The sequence below is a fragment of the Vipera berus genome (genome assembly GCF_964194415.1).
Source record: "Vipera berus genome assembly, chromosome: 2".
In the NCBI taxonomy this organism is placed as follows: domain Eukaryota; kingdom Metazoa; phylum Chordata; class Lepidosauria; order Squamata; family Viperidae; genus Vipera; species Vipera berus.
In genome coordinates, this window is record NC_138203.1 from 249,946,555 (window position 1) to 249,970,431 (window position 23,877).

The following is a 23,877-nucleotide window of genomic DNA, read 5'->3' on the forward strand; positions in this document are numbered from 1 at the left end:
AGAGGAGAGAGAGGAAGAGTGAGAGGAGAGGAGAGGAGAGGAGAGAGGGAGGGAGAGGAGAGGAGAGGAGAGGAGAGGAGGATGTAATGGATGGATACCTATATCAAACCTCTCTATCTGGTGACTTCCATATTCTGAATGAAATTCTCTAGGACATGCATGTTGGTTCTTGTCAGGTACAGGTTTGAGGCTTTCTCAGTTGTTGGGCAAAGAAGCAAGAAAATATTTATTGGATCTGATTTTTGGACGTATAGATTTAGCAATTAAATTTGTAAGATGTAGAGGCCTCTTGATAGGTAGAAAGTGGGAGAGATCAATCAAGCTATCTTTGTACTAACAAAATTCATTATAATTTTAGCTTTTAAAAACATATTTTAAAGAAGGGTATGAAATACTGGGTGAACTTGAGTTCCTAGCATCCCAGGCAAGATGCTAAGGGATTAGCGCATGAGACAGGAATGAGATTTACTTCAGAAGGGTTGATGCCAGCACTCTCACAAGTCATATTCTTCCAAAGCTATGAGAAGATCAGGTCAGCCCGATGCTTCCTGTATGGCTGAGCTAAGTCAGTTCCTCAGTGACAAAAAACGAAGCCCAGCACCTTATGAGGGATTGTTTTGCACTGTAAGCCAAGCCAGTGTCAGTCAGAGCTGGGATGACTGCAGCCTTTCTGAAAGCATTCTAAATAAATCACTGGGGCCATTTACACCCATGCACCTTTCAGCTATGAGTAGACTATTTGAGGAGAAAGAGTTGAACGCCAGCAGGCTGAATCTGCTTTCAGGGGATGAAAGATTACAGCCATCAGCTGTGTGAGGAGAAGAGATTTTTCTCCATCTGTCCATCCTCCAGGTCCTATTTCCTCATAAACTACTCCCTCAGTCACAGAGAAAATTGAAGTTGTTCAGAAATGAAAAAGATATTTAGCCCGCAAATCAATGAATATCTGACACAGTGACTGACTTCCGTGGAACATATGGGAAGCAGTCAGCTGAACTGATGGATTTTCTGCATCCTTCTCCTGCAGATACTTTTTCATCTTACTCCTTTAGAAATGAGACTTTCACAACAAACAATCCCTTCTCACAAAGTCATAAGAGAAATTTTCCGAGTTAGACACTTGAGAACTTTGAAAATCAAAGTTGTATTATTTCTTGTTTCCCAACCTGGGAAAATGTGGTGTGAAGACACTAATTTCTTTTTGTTGCTATTGTTTAATCATAACATTTTAAATCAGTGGGTGTTTGCTTAAAGCAAAGAGCATGCAACCTGAAACCCCAGACCCCACTTGTTTCCTGAAAGCGTTACAGATATTGTAGCCCCACAATCTATCCCAAAGTTGCCACCAAATTACATTTTTAAAGTGACGTATGACAGAACATATAAGGGACGTGGTGGCTCAGTGGGTTAGGACGCTGAGCTTGTCGATCAGAAGGTCAGCAGTTTGGCGGGTCGAATCCCAAGTGCCGCGTAACAGAGTGAGCGCCTGTTACTCGTCCCAGCTTCTGCCAACCTAGCAGTTCAAAAGCACGTAAAAATGCAAGTAGAAAAATAGGGACCACTACGGTGGGAAGGTAACAGCGTTCCGTGCGCCTTTGGCGTCTAGTCATGCCGGCCACATGACCATGGAGATGTCCTCGGACAAGCGCTGGCTCTTCGGCTTTGAAACGGAGATGAGCACCAGCCCCTAGAGTCGGAAACGACTGGCACGCATGTGCAAGGGAACCTTTACCTTTACCTTTTTATGATAGAACATTATTAGACACAGAGAACTGTTGCTTTAAATGCACATAACTGGGAATGATCATATATCTAGGAGTTGAATAAAGCAAGTTGACATATTGCCCCGACAGACATACTGTACTAGCATCCAAATGAATATAAGTGCAACTCTGTCAGATCTTCTGATTTAATGTCTGAGGCTGCACAGAGGAAGACATGGGATTAAGAGTGGGGTAGCCCTGTTCACTCCCCGCATTACTCTCTCCTTATAGTTGACCAAATGATGAACAGGACAATAATAAACAAATCAGAAAAGCATGCAACATCTGTCAGACCAGATCTACATAGACCAGATCACAAAATCAACTCCACAGGAAGACTTGAACTACATTTTATTGATATTAGTTATAATACAAGTAGTCCTCAACCTACAACCATTTGTTTAGTGATCATTCAAACTTACAATGGCACTAAAAAGTGACTTTTCATACTTATGACTGTTGCAACATCCCCATAGTCACAAGATCAAAATTCGGATGCTTGGCAACTGGCATGCATTTGTGACAGTTGCAGTGTCCCAGGGACATGTGATTGCCTTTTGCGACCTTCTGACAAGCAAAGTCAATGGGGAAGCCAGATTCACTTAGCAACAGTCTTAGTAACTTAGCAACCACAGCAATTCCCTTAATAACCGTGGCAAAAGAGGTTGTATAATGGAGCAAAACTCAGTTAACAACTGTCTTGCTTAGCAATGGAAATTGCTGTGGTCATAAATCAAGGACTATCCATAACAGAATCTTGCCAGCCTCCCTTCTCCTTCTTATAGTTCAGTGAATTACAGATGTGTCTGAGCTGTTTTCAAATATTATCCTATTTCCCGGTCCTCTTTGCTTAGAGAAAGATTCATACATATTTCTCTCAAGGTCATCTCCTTTATTCTTTACATATTCCCAGTTTCCCCCCCAATTCCTTAAAAGTAGCTCTACTCCAATACATGACCTAAAAGCAGAAAGGAAGGGGGCTTAACATGGGAGAGTCAGCAATATTCTGAGCTGAGATACACTAAGGTGGGGGATTCACTTCAAAGCTACAAAACAATATTTTAAATATATACATCACTGGTCTCTTGGTATCCAAATCTCCATTTCTTGGAATCTGAATCCTAGGAGCATTTGGGGGGGGACTGTTTTCTCTATTTCTAGTCTAATGAAAAGGACTAGGGGTGATTTGAGGGGCTGCCACAAAGAAGAGGGGGTCAAAGCACCTGAAGGCAGGACAAGAAGCAATCAATGGAAACTAATCAAGGAGTGAACCAACCTAGAACTAAGGAGAATTTTGATGACAGTGAGAACAATTAATCAGTGGAACTGCTTGCCTTCAGAAGTTGTGGGTGCTTCATCACTGGCGTTTTTAAGAAGAGATTGGACAGCCCTTTGTAGAAAATGATATAGAGTCTCCTCCTTGGTAGGCAACCTTGGCTCTTTTATGACTCGTGGACTTCAACTCCCAGAATTCCTTAGCCAGCCATGCTGGCTCAGGAATTCTGGGAGTTGAAGTCCACGAGTCATAAAAGAGCCAAGGTTGCCTACCCCTGGACTAGAAGATCCTCCAGGATCCTTTCCAACTATTATTCTGTAAACCTATGGGGCAGACTCTTTCAAAGGAATGGAGCAAAGAGTGAGAAACATGGCATCCTACCCTTTCTCTGAACTCACATAAGGGGAACCCTCAACCTCCCAATTTAGGAAAGGTTCACTGCACAAACTGGCTGTATTTGAAGAAGCTGGTCCTAAGCTTACCCAGGGACTAAGCAATGAAGGAGTTTATAGGTTAAAGCCAGCATTTTGTATTGTACTTGGAAGCCTGTTGGCAAGCCATGTGTTAGTCACAATATTGAAGTTGTATTATTAAAAAGGCTAAGGTACACAGGCCATAAAGAACATGACTTTGGAAATCTTTCCAATTTCTTCATAATAGCTGTAATCCAGTCACATAGCTAGGAAGGAAGAAAGAGGAGGTCTTAGAACAGAGGAAATGGTAACAATTTGATTCACTACCTTTTGGCTCTCCCACAGAGATACACTAGGAGGAATTTTTTTGGGGAACGATTTTTCTCCACTGGCAATAATATAGAGACAACTCTTTCCCTCACAGCCATGTAGGAAATTTTAATTTGTACTTCCAAAAAGACCAGGATGATCTAGTATAAAGATTAAAATGGATAAACTGTACAGTCCAAGCAAAGGATCAACCTCAAATTTAATGCAATGCATTTTAATAAAATATAAGATTATGTAATGATACTGCATGCATTATTGATATTTAATTGATTTTTTTCCTTCTCTATAGCACCCACTTGAATCCAAGCCATTTTTAGAATTGAATTTGTTGGCTTCTTCTCTTACACCGTTTTTATTTGTTTCAGTGTTTGGGTACTTATTCTGTTGATGGATCCCCTCTAAATAATTTATTTCCAATATTCTGGTAGCTTGGAAAGATTTTTTAAAAAACATATACAGATTAACTGCAATTACTCTTCAGTGGATGAAGATGTTTTCATCTCTGTAAAGCGTGAAGAGGCAAAGAGGCAAGTCTTACAGAATTCAGCACAGCAAACTGGGAAAAACAAAAAGGCATTAAAAATTGCACCATTAAGCTATGACACTGTTTGGATAGTTCATTTTCGTCTCCCCAAACCAGATAAAAATGCGTTATAATAGTCCCAGCCACTGTGGGAACAGGACAAGTTTAAATTTCCGTGAATCTTTGCTTTAAATTCAGAGTTCATATAAACCTTCTGAAGAGGACAATGCATGTGATTGTTTGAACTTATTTCACTTATTTCATTATATTCAGATATATGTCTGTTCTCCAATATGATTTATAAATATGGCTACAGTAATTCAGTTTAACACATGATGTGGCCTTCGGAAGACTAGTTCCCCCACTCAAGGATAGTACAATAGCCCAGTTTGCTTTTGTGATTTGGTGCCTCAGGGAAGAAAGAACGTGACTGCAGGCAAACATCTCCCAATGTTTTTGAAATCATCCAAATAGTGTAATACAATTACAATGCTACTATAAAAGAGGCAATGCAGCTCTGAGATTTTTCTTTTAAGTCTTCTGTTTTCTGTAAACAGACAGTTCGTTCCAACACAGAAGTGCCTGTTTCCAATATGCTGGCAATTAAATCTTACAGGTACTCCTAAACCCTGAAGTTACATCTGTCAAGAAAGCACTTGAGTATTCACACTTACTGTGGAATAATTGCTAAGGGGCTAGTTTCCCCTGTATTTTATAGTAGTACAAGTAATTACTCATTACACTGAATCCAAAAGCAGTCTAACTGACAGGAACAATTTAGTCTTTGATGGTTGACTATAAGCCACCTTTCTCCAATATAGCAGCTGCTTCACATCCAAGGGATGCCTAACCAGCACTTCCACCATAAATCTTTACTATGGATTTCTATTTCTGGATTGTGGTGACTGACCAAATTTTTGCCTGCATTCCATATCCCTTTGTTTCTCTTCTTCTTATTGTTTTTGTTTATGCTAAGAAAATGGAGGCATACCACCCCTTCATTCGGGGATGGCCTTTATTGCTTCCTACTCCCATATTCTTATCAGATCTGTCTGGGGAAGGAAAATGGTTCTGCGTACCATGGACCAAACCATGTGAATCAATCAGCATTTGAGAGTAAACACAGTATTCTCAATACAGGCTGCATTCTTAGGATGCATCAATGCAGATGGTCTTTGACTCAAAATCATTCATTTAATGCCCATTCAAAGTTACGATAGTGCTGAAAAAAGTGACTTACAACTGGTCCTCACACTTGGAAAAAAATGCTTTATTTTGCATATTAACTTGAGGGTAAGACATAAAACCAGACCAGGACTATGGAAGAAAGCCACAAGCAAATGGCTTGTCCTCATTTGCATTCATAGTCAGCTACAGTTGCAGATAGTAAGCCAACAAGCCTTGAGTTCAAATTGTGGTTTTATATCTGGGGGGGGGGGAAAGCCACGATACCTATCTTGATTCTTTTCGTAGAAGATCACATAAGCCACAAGCAAATCCATGTGTCTGTTTGTATATTACACTAAGCCATCATGGTTCAATAGCAGGCTAAGAAATCCAAGCTGAGCTGGCTGAGCAGCACTTAATGCAGTTGGGAAGACATTTCCCCCTCCCTCTCCGGCACATAATTTCACCAAGCAGAAATCAGTGCTTATTGAACAGCTTCCACTAGCTGGAGTGGGCCTGCTCCCATCTTTTATCAATGGCTTGCCTCCTCCCATGTCTACGTTTTCCATCAGCTGATGAGAACAAAGGAAGCCAAGCCAAGCCAAGCCAAACACAGGGAATGTGTCTGCTACACAGAGGGTTTCTGTGTTTAGACTGAAAGCCCCCAGATCCAGTTAAATTGATGCTTTGGGGGTTGTGTTCCAGAAAACTGCTAAGGGACTTATTAGATTTAGCCTTTTCACCATCTCTTATCTTTTTTAATGTTCAATTCAAAACAATACTTAGAGCCACTCTTTTGTATGATTCAAGTGTTGAATGAGAAGTCGGGAGGATGGGTTCAGATTCCTGCTTAGCTGTCACAGTCGATGGATGGTTTTCCTGTGAACATCTGACCAACTGTTTGGGTGGAAAGGGAAGGAAGGAAAGAGGAAGAGGAAGGAAACAAAAAACTGAAAAGACAACTCAGTCAACAAATGTATTTTACTTGCAGAGTCATGGCTGTAAAACCAGAATGAATAACTAAAGATACAATAGTTACTTCAGCTTATAATAGGATATAAAGCTATTCATTCTGTATAGTTATGCTGAATCCCATAAAGATAAGATAGCAATAGTACTTAGACTTATACACCTCTTCATTATGCTTTATAGCCCTCTCTAAGCAGATTACAGAGTCAGCCTATTGCCCCCAACAATCTCGGTCCTCATTTTACTGACCTCGGAAAGATGGAAGGTTGAGCCAACCTTGAGCCAATCAGAATCGAACTGCTTGCAGTCGGCAGTCAGCAGAATTAGCCTACAATGCTGCATTCTAACTACTGTGCCACCACAGCACAGATAAGATTGCCTATTAGAGAAGTAAAACAGAGTAAAAATCAAGGTTAATGTACATCTATGGACAGAAAGAAAAATAAAAGCTGCCCAAATTCTATATGGCTTACAACAGGGCTCATATTTTATTTCCACTCTTTTTGATAAACTTTTTGCAGCATGCAAAATACATAAGTAGAATAGCTTCATTTGTAGCTACTATACCTGATTTTTCTAGCAGCAAAAATATATTGCTGATTTAATTTCCCTCATGTTGTTGTACAGATACATAGCATAGAAAGCATATTGGTTTGTGCCATTAAATAATTTGAAATGTTTCATACAAAGAAGGAGTCACATTTACATCCCATTAGGGCAAAGTCTAGATTGTTCAATCCCTTCTGAATATGAAAAATTGATTCAACCTGTGAAAATTCCGAGGGAGCAGAAAAAAACTGTTATGAGCCTGAACTGAAATTGAGTTTCATGGTTTTCAGTCTGGAACATGTCCTAAATAGGACTCTTTTATAACTCGTGTTAGGAAAATTGCTCTCATTCTGAGGGGATACAAATGGAACAAAAAGAAAATCCATGCCAGAGAGAGGAGCTAAGACTTCCTTTTTGTCCCAGACTTTTCACACCTGGCAGATGGAACTCCAGGTTTCTTGGCATGTAAGGCTGGGGCCCCAGGAAGAAAGGTTGGAGAACTCCAGTTCCTTTCCCAGAAATCACTAGAATTGGCCCCCTTGTTGCCATCTTTCTGCTACGGTGCAGCCGATGGAAGTTCCTGGTGCCATCACTAATCTGGATTGGTGGAAGAGCAAGGAATCAGAAAAACTCCATGTAGAGTATATAGGCCAAAGTAGTTTCTTTATTGTTGAACATCTATTTACAAGAAAGTTGCCTAACTGCATTTTTTTGGGAACAGGCAAATAAAGGCCTCAATAGTCTGGCTGCTGCTGCTGCTTTCTCCCATGGAGCAATTCCAAACTAGACCCCCTCTACTCTAGCCACTGATTCCACCAGAACTAAAGGACTACCTCAGGGGTGTCAAACTCAATTTCATTGAGGGCTGCATCAGTATTGCAGTTGCCCTCAGGGGGCCGGGTGGGTATGGCCAGGGTGGGTGGGGCCTACTGGGTGGGTGTGGCCAGCTCTACATCGTTCGCATCAAGGGTGCCTATGGGGGCCTGGGCAGGAGTGGGACAGATCTGAGGGTCTCTGGCAGAAGGAGGGTCTCTGGGCCAGGGCCAAGGCAGTGGGGGCTGTTCCCTCACTGTTTCCAGGATGGCTTCGTGGGCCACATGAAACCACTTTGCGGGCCGCATCCGGCCCCCGGGCCTTGTGTTTGACATGTCTGGACTACCTAATGGTGGTGCAGTGGTTAGAATGCAATATTGCAGGCTAACTCTGCCTACAGCCTAGAGTTTGATCTTGACAAGGCTTGATGTTGACTCATCCTTCCACCCTTCCAAGGTCAGTAAAGTGAGATTGATGTTGACTCAGACTTCTGTCCTTCCGAGGTTGTAAAAATGAGGACTCAGATTGTTGGGGGCAATATGCTGACTCTGTAAACTACTCAGAGAGGGCTATAAAGCACTATGGAGTAGTATATAAATCTAAGTGCTATTGCTATTGCTATTGCTAACTTCACCTAGCATTCTCCTCTGATTCCCAATTCTTGTTTGTGTGACAGATAAAGACCCACAAGTTATATGCCATTACTGGCATATAAAGGGAAGGAGGAGAAGAAGTAGAATCCTGCTAAGAGTCAAAGATGAGGGTTGTGATATCCAGGGCTTTTTTTGTCATAGAACGCTCAGAACGGAGTTCCGGCACCTTTTTTGGATGGAACCTTGTAGGGTAGGCAAGGCAGGTTGTATGACATGTGTGAGTTCCGGCACCTTTTTCTTTTACAAAAAAAGCACTGGTGATATCACAGAAACTTACACAGATGAGTACTTTTTTCTTCTCACCCCACTTCTTATAGCATGCAAAGTTACCCGCTGCTGCCCCAGAAAATTTCTTGAATGCTATTCTAAGGAACAGGATTTACTATGGACTTACTCCTTACTAAGGGACCACACTCAATTATTTTGTGTAGAAAAAATATGTGTACCATGATGGCTGTGCCAGCCTTGTGTGCCCCTTATAGTGTGTTCAGACATTTATTACATTATTAATTAATTATTAATTAATTAGAGCCCACTTTCCAGACCTAGTTTCTACCTCCTGTTATAAAACCAGAAGCTGGATGTTGCTAGCCAGCATATATTACCTGCTATGTTACAGTATCTGTGTGGATCTTGAATCCTTCAGTGAAGATCCTACAGATAACATATTCCCTGCTCACCTCTTTAAAATACATAAAGTTACCTTATGATAAACCTTAATTTTAAAAAATGAGAGCTGAATATATTTATTTCTTTTTAAAAAATGTTTTTGCTTTCTCCAAAGTTTTTCAGAAAAGTATTTCCTTAGTTTCACAAACTTCTTTCATTTCAGGCACAGTTCAATCAACTGCAATACAGTAACAGGATCTGGAAAGGAAGGTGATAACAGATTGTGCCACCACTGGTTGGAGAAGATGGAGGTCATATTTTTAAATGCTTTCCCATGTTTTGTTTTGAAGAATTATGATAAAGCTACATTCATTGTGAACTGTGAGGAGAATTAATGGAAGGATTTGTCTCCATAATCTGCTTTCTTGTAGCGCACTGATGACTTTACATAATGGTCTTTTCTATGAAATAGGTTGGTTATTTATAAATAGAAATTTCTGCCCCATCAAAAACTCAATGCAAAAATCAAATACTATGATAAATGTGCTCTTAGTATTTTTTTCTAGAGGTCTTATTTGCTGTCCCATGTATTGGGGGTGTACATAATGATTAGCCTCCATGAAATCATGGCCATTTTTTATGCACTACCCAGAACAGAAATAGCACAGGAACAGTATTCTGGAGCCTATTGATCCAAGTCAAAATATTGTTTTCTTTGCTTAGCAGAATATGTGAAACCTTATCTTAGTAAGTATTGTGGTAAAATACAATGTTTGGGCTAAGATATGATAATTTATATAGAGACCACATAATCATTCATACTGATTTGTGTTTAGCTATAGCAAAAGGGAATTTTTTGCCATCTGGGAAGGAGAAGGCATGAGATTTCATCAAGAAACTGCCTTAGAATATTGTTGTTGTTGTTAGCTGCGAAGTCGTGTCCAACCCATCGCAACCCTATGGACAATGTTCCTCCAGGCCTTCCTGTCCTCTACCATCCTCTGGAGTCCATTTAAGCTCATGCCTACTGCTTCAGTGACTCTATCCAGCCACCTCATTCTCTGTCGTCCCCTTCTTCTATTGCCCTCAACCTTTTCCAGCATTAGGCTCTTCTCCAGTGAGTCCTTCCATCTCATTAGGTGGCCAAAGTATTTGAGTTTTAGCTTCAGGATCTGGCCTTCTAAAGAGCAGTCAGGGTTGATCTCCTCTAGGACTGACCGGTTTGATCGCCTTGCAGTCCAAGGGACTCGCAGGAGTCTTCTCCAGCACCATAGTTCAAAGGCCTCAATTCTTTGGTGCTCAGCCTTTTTTATGGTCCAAACAATATTGAGAAAGTGGCAAAACAATCACAAAAACTTTGTTGTTACTAACTTTACAAACCACCAAGAAATAGCACAAAACACTCCCCTGCCTCCCTTTAGGCCAGAGGCCCCCAACTTTTGGGGCACCAGGGACCAGTTACATGGAAAGAGGTTTTTCCGCGGATCGGAGGGGGTGTGGTTTTGTGTGCTGCCCACATTCCATGGATGGGGCTTTGGTTGTTTGTGTGGACTGGTTGCTGGCATGTTGCGGTCCAGTACCAGTCCATGGACCGGGGGTTGGGGACTCCTGTTTTAGACACAAAAGTAGCAACCAGAGAGAGAAACATTTGAAGTAACTGATCAAGAAATAACAACTGTACATAGGTAAATACCTGCCTTCTCTGACTGAAGACATCTTTGCTATGATGTGTTAAGTATAAAGAACATCAGCTTCTGTCCCTTTATGTGAAGTTCAGGGAAACAGATGCAGGAGATCGTATTTTTTATTTTTAATTAGCATCCACCATGATGGTGTTTAGGAGAACAGGGGAAACAGCTTTTTCAATATTTTGAGGATCGGGATGCTAAGAGAATGGATATATTTTAATTATATTAAATCTTTTTTTTTACACATTTGATGTAGAGATTTGCAACCACTGAGAGTTTAGGTGGAATCAAAGATATAGAAATGTTATAATAAATAAATCCAATTATTCCTAGAGACAAGTGAACAACAACATTCAAAACCTTAGTTATTCACAAGCAAAATGCAACCCCTGAGCTACATACAGTATTTTAGGCAAATACAGTAAAAGCACCAACACAGATGAGTCATAGGCAGGTTTGAAGGCTTCAGTAAAACAACTTGTCTAATTGATGAAGGTACAGATTTTATGGGAAGTGTACATGCCACAGTTCCTACCTAAACTAGCATTATTCCAGTGACTCATTTATATATTACAGAAAACCTTATTTTAATGAATAAAGTGTAATTGACTAGGTTCACACAATGCACTAAGTCATCAACCATGTTGTGTAAGCATTTAACCATTACTGGTCTAACAAAGACAAAATTAGACAAGTCATATTATTGCTTTGTATAAACCAGGAACCCACCTAATTATGTGGATTTTGACATGGAGGGAAGCTGCAACATTGGAGGCTGTTATCATACTCTCAATTCCTTTTGTAGCTAAGGTTAGAAGATACTATTTATGAAATCTTAATAAATAAGACATAAGTGCTTTGGTTAATTAAACCAAATATAATAATAATAATAATAATAATAATAATAATAATAATAATAATAATAATAATAATAATAATAATAATAATAATAATAATAATAATATAAAGTTGGAAGGGACCTTGGAGGTCATCTAATCCAACCCCCTGCTCAGGCAAGAAACCCTATACCATTTCAGACAAATGGCTGTCCAGTCTCTTCTTAAAAACTTCCAGTGTTGGAGCATTCACCGCTTCTGGAGGCAGGTTGTTCCACTGGTTAATTGTTCTCACTGTCCGGAAGTTTCTCCTTAGTTCTAGGTTGCTTCTCTCCTTGATTAGTTTCCATCCGTTGCTTCTTGTCCTGCCTTTGGGCGCTTTGGAGAATAGCTTGACTCCCTCTTCTTTGTGGCAGCCCCTGAGATATTGGAATTAAATCAAATTAAATTAAGTCTCATTGATGCTATATGTTAGCATCACTTACTGAATAGATATAAATAAATGCTTTCTTCCTATCTTCTTTAACTAAATAAGGGTCATTATTTCTATATTCCACTTCTGATTCTTTGCATTTAAACCAGAGAAATATGTCTAGGTGTTTGTTTGGCTTTGCAGCCAGTGCAGATGAAGAAGTGAAGATTTCCCACCCACCCACCCTTGCATTAATGAATGTAGGACACAAAGGTATGATCCTTAAAAGCTGGCTTAGGAAAAAAGACCACCCTGCCCTCAAATAAAAAAAATAATGCCACGAGGTTGCAAATATTGGCTCGTGGCTAGAAACATTTAATCCTTTCAAAAAGATACCATTATTTGTGTCTTTCACTAGAAAAATAAAAAGTAGCCTAAAATGCTTGAAGTCTTTTGAAATGAATCCCCTGTGAACAGCTTATTCTTTTGGAACCAGGGTGATGTTGCTGAGAATGAAATTTATCAGCTGTGAGACAGCCAAACTAATAATGTTTTAGTCACAAAATCATCTGTTTGTTGATCTCCCTTTTAATATCCATTTTTTAAGGAAGAGCAATTTCTAAAGAGCAATTAAGTGACTTTTTATGGCACTAGAGATGCTTCACCTGACCTCTCACCTCACTGCAAAAGCTGGCAGCTGACCCCAACCATATCTCAGGAGACAGGTCCCTATTATTTCCATCATCAACTAGCAGCTTGTACTTCTGAATGGACTATCCCTAGACATCTGGCTGGAGCAGTTATACACTGCCTGTAGTGATTCAAGGTCAGTGAGGAAAAAGGGCAGAACCCCACGAAACAGAGCTAAATCTAAGCTCTTTCCAAAGCAATCTCACTGAACTTCGGCAAGGACTCTCAGATGCAACTCCTCCTCCTCCTCCTCCTCCTCCTCCTCCTCCTCCTCCTCCTCCTCCTCCTCCTCCTGAGATTGAGTAAGACTCCACTTCATCCAGCGGCCTTCAGGAGAAACAAAGGCTGCTAGGCAAAACCCAGCATATAAGCTTTAAGAGCAATTTTATTTATTTATTTATTTATTTAGTTACATTTATATACCGCCCTATTCCCTGAGGACTCAGGGCGGTTTACAGGAAATTAAAAAATCCACCATACAAAAGTTAAAAAAAAACCAAATTAAAAAATATTAAATTGACCTTGTATACTTAAAACCCCAATTAAAAATTTCTCCTCAGCCTGGGCCCGAGAGCTCAAAGAGCCAGGTCTTCAGGCCCCGGCGGAATGATCGGAGGTCGGGGGCAGTCCTCAGCTCCACCGGCAGCTGGTTCCAGAGGGCAGGCGCTCCCACTGAGAAGGCCCTATCCCTGGGTGTCACCCGCCGGCAATCTCTCACCGGCGGCACCCTGAGCAGACCCTCCCTGTGGGAGCGCACTGGGCGAAGGGCGTTTGATGCCGGCAGCAGGTGTTCCCTCAAATAGCCCGGACCCAGGCCATGTAGGGCTTTATAGGTAATAACCAGCACCTTGAATTTCACCCGGAGTGCAACCGGAAGCCAATGCAGCTCGCGGAGTAGAGGTGTTACATGGGAGTATCGGGAGACCCCCATTACAACTCGCGCGGCCGCATTCTGCACCAGTTGAAGCCTCCGAGTGGTCTTCAAGGGCAGCCCCATGTAGAGAGCGTTACAGTAGTCCAGACGGGAGGTAACAAGCGCATGAGTAACTGTGCGTAGGGCGTCTCGGTCCAGATAGGGACGCAACTGGCGCACCAGGCGAACCTGTGCAAAAGCCCCCCTTGTCACGGCTCCTATGTGGTCTTCAAAATTGAGCCGTGAGTCCAGGAGGACGCCCAGGTTGCGAGCCCTATCAACGGGGGGTAACACCTCACCCCCCCATCATTAGAGGTGGAATAAGTTGGTGCATTTTGTGCATTTCTCAGTGGCATAGCACAGTATCACATACTGACTCAAGCACGTTGATGCTTTTTCATCAGATCTACACCATTTGTCATACCATATGTATCTATATCAAACTTATCTTTTCTTTATCTCAGATCAGAAAGAGACAGCGAGCGGGGGGGGGGAGCGGCTCTTAAATGCTTTGTACTACAACTCCCTCAGGAAGTGTGTACAGCTATTGATCCTAAAGCAGCAGGACACCGGAAGTAATAAGAAATCTTAGCCAAAAAGCTCCCCAAATGTGGACTGATTGCCCAAATTCAAATGGTTTCTTTTACAGTTATCCTTCGCCATCTCTGCCTTTAAAAATCAATTTCCCACCACCAGGGTACTAATATGCCAGAGTGAGCTGGCTGCCAAAAGTGCCAAAATGACTCTGCTGGTTCAGGTGAAGCAAAGCTGAAAACTATATGCAGGAATAAATTCTACTAGTTGTGATATTGTTGGTTAGTGGATGAGCAATAAAATACACTACGCTTAAAAGCACTGCACAAATGTAAATATACTGCCGCTGAAGGAAGGCTAAAGAGTTGGCCAACTCTGCTTATTCTTAGATTACAGACAGATATTCCTTACTCTTGACAGCAGGAATTCCCTGAAAGATTCATTCATCAGCTCTGTGCTTTGAACTTGCCATCTAGCTGCATCTTTGTGTGAATAAAGGAAAACAACATTAGGCATTCTGAAGGAGATCAAATGCATTTCTGCTACACAGCTCATCTTTATTCTTCACTGTATACAGAAATTCATTTGCTCTGGCTGAAGTTCTGCATCCCAGCCTTTCCTGGTTGTTAAGTGAGTACACAGTTGTTAAGTGAACCTAGCTTTCCCACTGACTTTGCTCATCAGAAGGTTGCAAAAGGGGATCGCATGACCCCAGGACACTGCGACCATTGTAAATGCATGCCAGTTGCCAAGCGTCTTAATTTTGATCATGTGGCCATGGGGATGCTGCAGGGGTCATGTGAAAGATGGTCACAAGTCTCCTTTTTCAATGCTGCTGTAACTTCAAAGAGTCACTAAACGAATGATTGTAAGTTGAGAACTACCTGAATACTGTTTTCTGTGGAGTTAAAACCGATCTATCCTTTACTATAAATCGAGCTAAAACTATCATTCTATTTTGACAAGCTAACTTTGCTTCCACCATGTCCAGTTACTACTTCATAAGTATGAAGTGAATGAACATATTTGTTCTTTAACATATAATTACAATAAACAACATATTTGTTCTTTAACTTTACATTTCTCTTTACATTTGGACCCAGGTGTGGAAACAAATACAGAGTGGTCACTGTTGTGAATGATTTTTGGTGGGAAAATATAAGGGGGAATGAACTGGCCTGGTCTTACTTTTAAACAAACTTTAAGCAAACTTTTAAACCCTTGATTGGGCGGGGTTGACCTTGAGGGCCCTCTTCAGTGAGGTGTCACAGGGTTCAACATTCTCCCACTCTTAAAAAATTATTCTGCCATCTTTTATTTAACATCTCCATGAATTTTTTGGAAAAGATCATCCCCTGATGCAGGCAGCTTGTTGATATGAAGATGTTACTTGGTTGTATATCTCAGCTCTGAGCCAAACAGGAAATGAGGTTGGATTGTGTCTTGAATGTCTGTATGGAGAGCAGAGTGACTTTGGGTGTGAAAGCCAACTGATGCCATAAATATTCCATATTTCACTCTGGACAGAGTTATCTGTGGAGAGTTGATTCATAATTTGTGAATCTGTTTCTGGACAACTGCCACAAATAAAAGGAAAATATCATCATTGTAGAATGTATGCATATTCATTCAATGGTGCATGCCCTTAGTAAACAGTCATTAATTTTCTTAATAACAAAACAACAAAACAACAAACACAACAACAACAATAATGCTGTTGGAAGGGACCTTAGAGGTCTTTAGTCCAACCCCATGCTCAGGCAGGAAACACTATACCATTTCAGACAAATGGCTGTCCAGTCTCTGCTTAAAAACGTCCAGTGTTGGAGCATTCACAACTTCTGGAGGCAGGGTGTTCCACTGGTTAATTGTTCTAACAGTCATGAAGTTTCACCTTAGTTCTAGTTTGCTTCTCTCCTTGATTAGTTTCCATCCGTTGCTTCTTGTCCTGTTGCTTCAGTTGCTTTGGAGAATAGCTTGACTCCCTCTACTTTGTGGCAACCCCTTAGATATTGGAACACTGCTATCATGTCACCCCTCACCCTTCTCTTCATTAGACTAGACATACCCAATTCCAGGAACCATTCCTTATATGTTGTAGTCTCCAGTCCCCTAATCATCTTTGTTGCTCTTCTCTGTACTCTTTCTAGAGTCTCAACATTTTTTTTTACATCGTGGTGACCAAAATTGTCACCAAGTGTGGTCTTACCAAGGCATTGTAACGTGGTATTAACACTTTACATGATCTTGATTCTATCCCTCTGTTAAGGCAGCCTAGCACTGTGTTGGCTTTTTTGGCAGCTGCAGCACACTGCTGGCTCATATTTAAGTGATTATCCACTAGGACTCCAAGATCCTTCTCACAGTTGCTACTACTGAGCAAGGTACCATCTATACTGTACTTGTTTGTTTTTTTCTTGCTAAATATAGAACCTTACTTTTTTCTCCATTGAATTTCATTTTGTTAGATAGCGCCCAATGTTCAAGTCTGTTAAGATCCTCCTAAGATTTGGTGCTAGTTGTTCTATATTGTAGAGGAGCATACATTTATACTGTTATATTTCAGTTTTATGTTTATTGTTGGTTTAGCTCTATTAGTCTCTCAGAGTCAGGCAGGACTAGAGTAGCATATAAATCACATAAAACAAATAAACACACACACAATCTACACATTTTTCCAACGTTCTCATGCATTTATGAAATCCTTTTCATCAGTGTTTCTTTCATTTTTTTTTAAGTTTACAAAGGAAATGTTTACAAAGCATTGTTCTTTTTCTCAGGTTTTCCAAAATTAAATCTCCAGTAAAGAAGGCAGAACAAAGGTGAAGAGAATTGTTATTTCCATTAGGCCTATCCATTGCTTCTTTCTCTATTCTCTGTTTTAAAGATTAAGCCTCCTCTTTCAATCTGACTCTTTTTGTAAGGAGAAACCATTTTAAGAAAATCCCTAAAGCAAGGATAATAAAGCTTGTTGTGAAAAATATGAAAAAGGTAAAAAAAACAAAAAACCACTGGATTAGCACAGCAAAAAAATCTAGATGATCTCTAGATTGCCAAAAAAGATAGTGAAAAATGTAATTCTAATAAAGGAGAATATTTGTAGCTGAGGGTTGAAATGAGGGATGTTTCTCTGAGCTTCGTTATTTTCTTGCAGATGTTTCATTGCTCAAATTAGGCAACATCATCAGGACTAGTGCTGGTGATGTTATCTTGGTTAATGAAACATCTGCAAGAAAACAGCCATGTTCAAAGAGCACCAAGGACCCCTTAAATGTAAAATGTTTCCTCTTTCTAGTGATCATCCAGATTTTTACAGTTCAGATCCAGTAGCCCTAACAAAGGGGACCTATGTAAGCTTTTGAAGTAGTCTAGGAAATTAAAAACCAGGTAAGTACATTTTGCAGATATCGATGCCAAAGTTAGATAGATAGGAAAGGGGGAGGGGGGAGAAAGAGAGAGGAAGAGATGTTAGCTGTAAATACATTGCTTACTCTTTAGCAATCTTGCAGCAAAGGTTGCACCCTTCAATGACAGAGTACCAGGCAGAGTCCTTAAATTGCAAAGTCTGAGAAGCAACTACTCTATATGTGAGACCAAGCATTCCTTTAAAATATGTGCTGTGAATCATTTTTTTGAAAATAAATAAAACTATTGTGTGTGATCTGGTTCATATATATCATAATGGAGTATCCTTGTTTTTGATTTGATATCCAGTCATTGCAATTTATAAAATACAATTAAGTTGATGTTGAGCTAATTCACTTTGTTTGGGCTTATTTGGTGAAATGTGATAAAGCCAACCATGGCATAGTCACTATGCCGTAGTTCCTAGGAAGCTAGTCTCTGGGTCTCTGGCAATAAGATTCAGGTATAATATCTGGGGGGCATTTTTCTGCTATTAACAGCAATTGGAAGGAAGGAAGAGTCAACAGTGAAGGATAAAGTGATTTGCTATGGTTTTTGTTTGAATTCCTGTTCTCCACCCCCATGGTCATTATCATTTTGTTTAAATCAAAATATGGTAAATAGGAGGGTCACAGTCACAGGATCTAGTTTGACCCCAAACTCTAGACTTGCTTATGTGGGAATATTTTTCCCAGGTCTCTTTCTCCAGTCCTTCTGCACCTCTTTCTTTCTTTCTTTCTTTCTTTCTTTCTTTCTTTCTTTCTTTCTTTCTTTCTTTCTTTCTTTCTTTCTTTCTTTCTTTCTTTCTTTCTTTCTTTCTTTCTTTCTTTCTTTCTTTCTTTCTTTCTTTCTTTCTTTTTCTCAATAATTAGAAGTAATGTTCCAGAGGTTAGATTTTTTGAAAACCACCCAGGGAGTATTTTTCAGGTTGAAGAAAATATCAATATTTAAAGCATATTTGCTTACTGTATTAACTGGTTCTGCGTGGGCCTGTTTTCAGAAAATGTTTTCAGAGCAAGAAGAAAGAGAAAATTAGGAAAAAGCAGTTTCATGAAAAATTTAGGAAAAAGCACCCAAGCAGTAGATTGAAAAAGTCAGTGTGAAAGCATCACTAGTAAGATTTCTTTCCCTTGCAGCATTCCTGGTCCACAACACTTTTACTATTCCCCACTACTTTGGTTGTTGTTTTGACTGGTCCCCATCTGTGCTTTCCTCTCATTTTATATTTAATCATCTCCTTTTCAGGCTAAAGATGTGTTGTTTCATCTGCATTGACATTGTGGTGTCCCTTAGCCGAAAGTGTAGAATTAATCCAAATCTCTCTTCACTTGCCTGTATTATTCTTGATTCCTTACTATTCCTCACTGGAGAGGTGGTTCCACCAGGAAAAGAAATGATTTCTGGGTTTCATAAAGGAGTCATAACTTCTGGTTTTGGAAGCATTCTGGCTCCTGCTTGCAATATTATGCATTCTTGAGCAGTCCTTGCCTGCTTAATGTACCATATTATTGTAAGAAGTATTTAACTGGTTTATTTCCTGGTAAGTCAGCAGGTTCCCTAATAAAATATACTAGTGCTTTGCTGGCAGAAGACCAGACTTCAGGGATCTCTTGTGAATTCCCTGGAAGAGAGTTTGAAAAAACATTTACTTAAGCTTCTCCTGTTTCCATCTTACTTTTACCATTCTTAGTTGAACTTTAAGCAAGGATGTCTATGGTGATTGTCAGCAAGGACTGTCTTCCTTTTTTTTTAAGTGGGCAGATTGTGAAAAATATTGTGCCTCCAGCACAGGCATATTTCATCTGGAAAAAAAAGGCTTGAAGCTTGCAGCTCTTCCACTCAAGGATAAAGGATTATCAACAGCTTAATCTGTGGTAGAATTCCACAAAGTTCACACTAACACAATTCAAGGTACTGGTTATCACCTATAAATCACTTCATGGCTTGAGGTCAGATTACCTAAGGGACCATCTTCTCCCAGTTGTTTCTACCCATCCACTTCTGTCTGGCAAGTTGTGGGTGTTACTAGTCCCACCAGCCAAGGAATATTGGCTGGCAAGACTTAGGAGACCTGCATTCTCAGTTGTAACTCCTCCCCTTGGGAATAATTCTCTATTCAAATATCACAATGACCCTGACCCTGTTGGCTGTTTGCAGGGCTGTGAAGACTTGGCTGTGTACCTGGACCTGGGACCCTGTGGGGCTAGGCCTAAGCCAGCATACCTAAAGATAAAGCAAGTACATAAGCACGGTGGACAAAAGTTAGGAAAAGCTTCCTCTGGAAAGTAGTTGTGGAAAGAATCCACAGAAAGAAATATTTTGGGAAATATTAAAAAGGCAGAATATATTTCCCCAAAGGATCTTAAAGGCAGAAACCAACAAACACACACACCACCAAATCTCTCTGCCCTAAACAGAAATCAGGTCTGCAGAAATGCAGATGTGATAATCTTGTCAGAAAGATTGCAGCAGGAAGCTGGGATTAGAAAGACAAAGATCCCTAGAATCAACAATCCCTCACACCAAAAAAATCTAACAGTCATCAGCCACAGCCCCAGGGAAACAGGATATGACCTTTGGGACATAATAGGATTAACCCACCATCAGAATACCAGAAAGGCACACTCAGACTCAAGTCAAAGTTCGTGCCACAGGAACAACTCCAAACAAAAGCTCAAGAAGGTATAAAAACCCACCACTCCCTACTACATGTGGTAGCTTTCCAGAGCCATCTCTCTGTCTGGCTCTGCTCTTCAATAAACTACAACCTTCTTTCTAAAGCAGTCTCCATTTTGTTTATTCCCAGCTTGGACTGGACCCTGATAAATATTTTTCTTTCAACATAGTTAAGAAGGAACCAAGTCATTAAGGCAACAAAGAAAAAAAAAGTCACCTGAATCAGACAAAAGAAGTTGGGCTTGAGCACATGGGAAGCTCCTCCCACCAACCAGAACAAAGAAAGGACTTTGGGAGATAAAAGTGGTCCTGAAGCCAACCCAGTCTTTCAATCATTTTTGGATTCCATCCCTCTGGCTAATGCCTGCCAGCCTAGTTGAGGATGTTGGGTAAGTGTGGACAAATGAGTGTTTTTGTGTATACATTAATGGCAAAGTTTGCTGTTATTTTAAATTCATGGGTCTCTATGTATTCTAAAGAACTGTTTGTGCCTCAGTGTTCAGTTGAAAGTGATTTGAGTGTGGCAATTTTCCAGGACTGTGAGTAGGTGAGTGAGTGACCATAAGCTGAACACACATGTGTATCAGTCCCAAGTCTGTTAAGGGGCCCTGTTTCTCTGCTGTGTTAACATACATGGTAATAATTCTACTTGGTGACCATGTATATTTATTTTGGATTGTTTTAATTGTTTTTAATATATTTCTATGTTTTGTTTTATGTATGCCACCTAGTCACTTGTTGAGATAACTGGCTATAAAAATCAAATGCAAGTAACAATAAGTATCAATCTCACCAGACCCAAAGCACTAATACTGAAGAGGCCAGGGGTCAAGCTGGCATTTCCAGGTTTGAGGGTCCTCAAGAAAGGGATCTTTGGTGGCTTCCTCACACAGTCTTCTCCACTCAGCCCCCTCTATTAGCTCCAAAGCTGCCCCTCCACTTTTTCCTTCCTTGCTACCCATCCGGGGGCTTCTTCTTTTACTTATCATTCATGGCTGTCTTTTATTTCACTCAGGTTTTGAAAGGTGAAACCAGAACTGCACTTGATATGTTGTTTGTCCCCAGAATATCCATTTGGAGGTCCTTTGAAGATGCAAACACGCCAGGGGTGTCTGTAGTTTTTTAAAAAGAGGCACGTGGGCAGCATCTGTGCAACAAGCAACAGAGCAGTGGGAAAAAAGAGCAGTAGGGTTAGTTGCAGAAGGCGACCCAGAGCAACATTTGCAGAGGGCACTAAGCACCAAGAATGCTGAAAGAAGCCTTGCAGTACTACATGCAAGCTCTGCTCCTTTATTTTGTGTGTCATGACATCACACACATGCTCAAAGCTGCATGTGAAAGGATGGCACAACACTGTTTTCTTCATTTTGCAAAAACACACTGCAATTGCCAATGGGGACATGCACGATGATTAAATTTGAGGTTCTCTGGACTACAGGGCTGTGATCTTCACTGTCTCTGGGGGATTAGCCCCAGAACATCTCAGCAACCCAGACAGAATAAGTGCTTGAACATCTGCCACCAGCTGTCTATTCACAAGAGTAGGCTAATGCCAAAGTTTATGGATAAGAGTACCGGTAAGTCTAATTTTTTCAGGCACTAATTGCTATGACATTACACTTCTTACATGAGTAGGTCATGTGCCCAGACTTTTTTTTTTCATTATCTGTAAAATGTCAACAGAAACCACAACTTGCTCCTGAATGTTGTTGTATTCAAACCTGTGATTGGCGTGGAATTATCTACTTTAATTTAAAAGAAACCCATTTTACATGAATCTGAAAAGCTAGGGCAAACCGGGGAGGGGTTAAATTGTAGTTCATGCTTAATTATTCTTATGCAAACTACTTCCCCAATATCTACTATATCTGAAGCATGGTAAGCAGTTGATATAAAATCTGGTAAGTTTTTGGTAAAGCCAGACAGTGATAACAAATCAAATAAACCAAAATGAGCCAAATTCTGATTAGTTTCAAGGGCATCTGCAGGGTGGGGGTGGGAAAATGGTGACCCCACACATGCAATTGCAATCCTATTCCTGTTTTATGATTGCCATGCATGTAAATTGTCACAGCCACCATCTTGTCTTTCTGACCAAAATGACAAGAGCTGCAGTAGGCCAAAAATGTTAGTAACACAGCATCCTAGAGGAGAAAACCTAGGTTCTTCTCTTTTGAACATCCTCAAGCTCTACTTGTCTTCCCTGTAAGAAGTTAAGAAGCTGATGCTTTGGGGTGCTCAGTACCCTACTTTCCATCTGGAGCTATGTTCCAACTCATGTCGTCTTGATCAATGGTTAGATGCCAGCTTGGTTTATCTAAAACTTAGCAGTCCACGGAATTGGCAGTCCTCCTTCTGTAGAACTTACTCCTTTCATGCACAAAAAGTTAGTGCTACTTTCCCTTACCCTGACAATCTATTAGTTTTCCAATAATATAAATATGACTAAAGCCCTTAGAGAGGTGCAGTGACTCAGTGGCTTAATGCTGCTGGAGATGATCTCTACTCTAGCAGTTTGAGTGCTAGTACTGTGTGCCTGCCAACACTCGCCTCAGCTTCTTCCCACCTAGCAGTTTGAACACATGTTCTAAATAGGTACCACTTCGGTGGAAGTCTAACTGGCGCTTTGTGCAGCAGTTAAAATCCTGTTGACACTGAACCTTCCCAGTTGTGATGCCCATTTGCGAGGCAACTTCGGTGAAGGGAGAGGGCCTTGGATGACACTGCAGAAAAAGCCGGTCATCTTTCTTTCTGGTGCGAAGCCAGCTCACCTTCCTGTGGCGCACTTTGGGAAGCATGCAAGGGTTGTACCTAACTGATGGTAAACGGGCAGCCTGTTGTGATTCAGGGTCAGCCTGTGGGTTCGGCAGTTGGGTCGGATGATTCAGAGGAGGAGGAGGGGGGTGTTGGAGAGGTTGCTGAGGGTGTTGGAGAGCTTGCTGATGAGAGCCCTCAGCCAGGCCCCTCCCACCTGGTTACGACGCAGACCCAGCTGTGTGAGCCTGACAGTGTGGATGAAGATGACCCACAGCTGGCCCTGTTCAAGGATGCCCGACGCAGGAGGCAGTCAATCAGGAGTAAACAGAGGAAGGCAATGGGGCACCTTGGAAGGAGGCAGAGAGAAGCCACGCCCTGAACTGTTTAAAAGGGGAATGCATGGGAGGGCTGGTTTGCTGAAGGCAACCGTTTGAATAGCTCCTGTTTCATGGTTCGTGTCTTGTTCTGTTTGCTTTTGTGTCCATAAATTTGGCAGGCTTAGTTCCAGCCTCTTGCCTTCTTGTAAAGGGGTTGTCCCTGCCTTTTCTGCAGGGCCGGTAGCAGGCTGGTACAGAACACAGCCAAACTATTACCTTGCACTAGCATTGTAGACTCCTGGCTAATGTAACAATGCCATATGCTAAAAAAAGAAGAAGAAAACTAAACCTCTTTACAGCCATGTCTGGATAGGTGGTTGAGAGGAAAGAACGAAGCCTTTGAAACCTGGATTAGAGATGTACAACTGATTTTGGAAAGGTGGAAGAAGAAGAGCACATTTGCTACCAGCAAGTGGTGAATTGTCTCCAGGAGGGTAGAAACGAAATCTGGGACTTACAGAACTGTAGTTAAAGTTGAAGACTCAAGGAGAGAATGAACTCGTTGGACCTCCATTTATAAAAAA

The 23,877-nt window shown here is 40.9% G+C and overlaps 1 long non-coding RNA gene across 1 annotated transcript in view; it reads left to right on the forward strand.

Annotated features, from left to right (window-relative positions):
• Nucleotides 1-9,402, forward strand: part of LOC308661418 — a 17,800-nt gene extending 8,398 nt beyond the window's left edge. The window contains exon 3 of the long non-coding RNA XR_014024946.1: nucleotides 9,289-9,402. This is a non-coding gene — a long non-coding RNA (uncharacterized lncRNA). The remainder of the gene's footprint in view (nucleotides 1-9,288) is intronic.
• The last annotated feature ends 14,475 nt before the right edge of the window (nucleotides 9,403-23,877 follow it).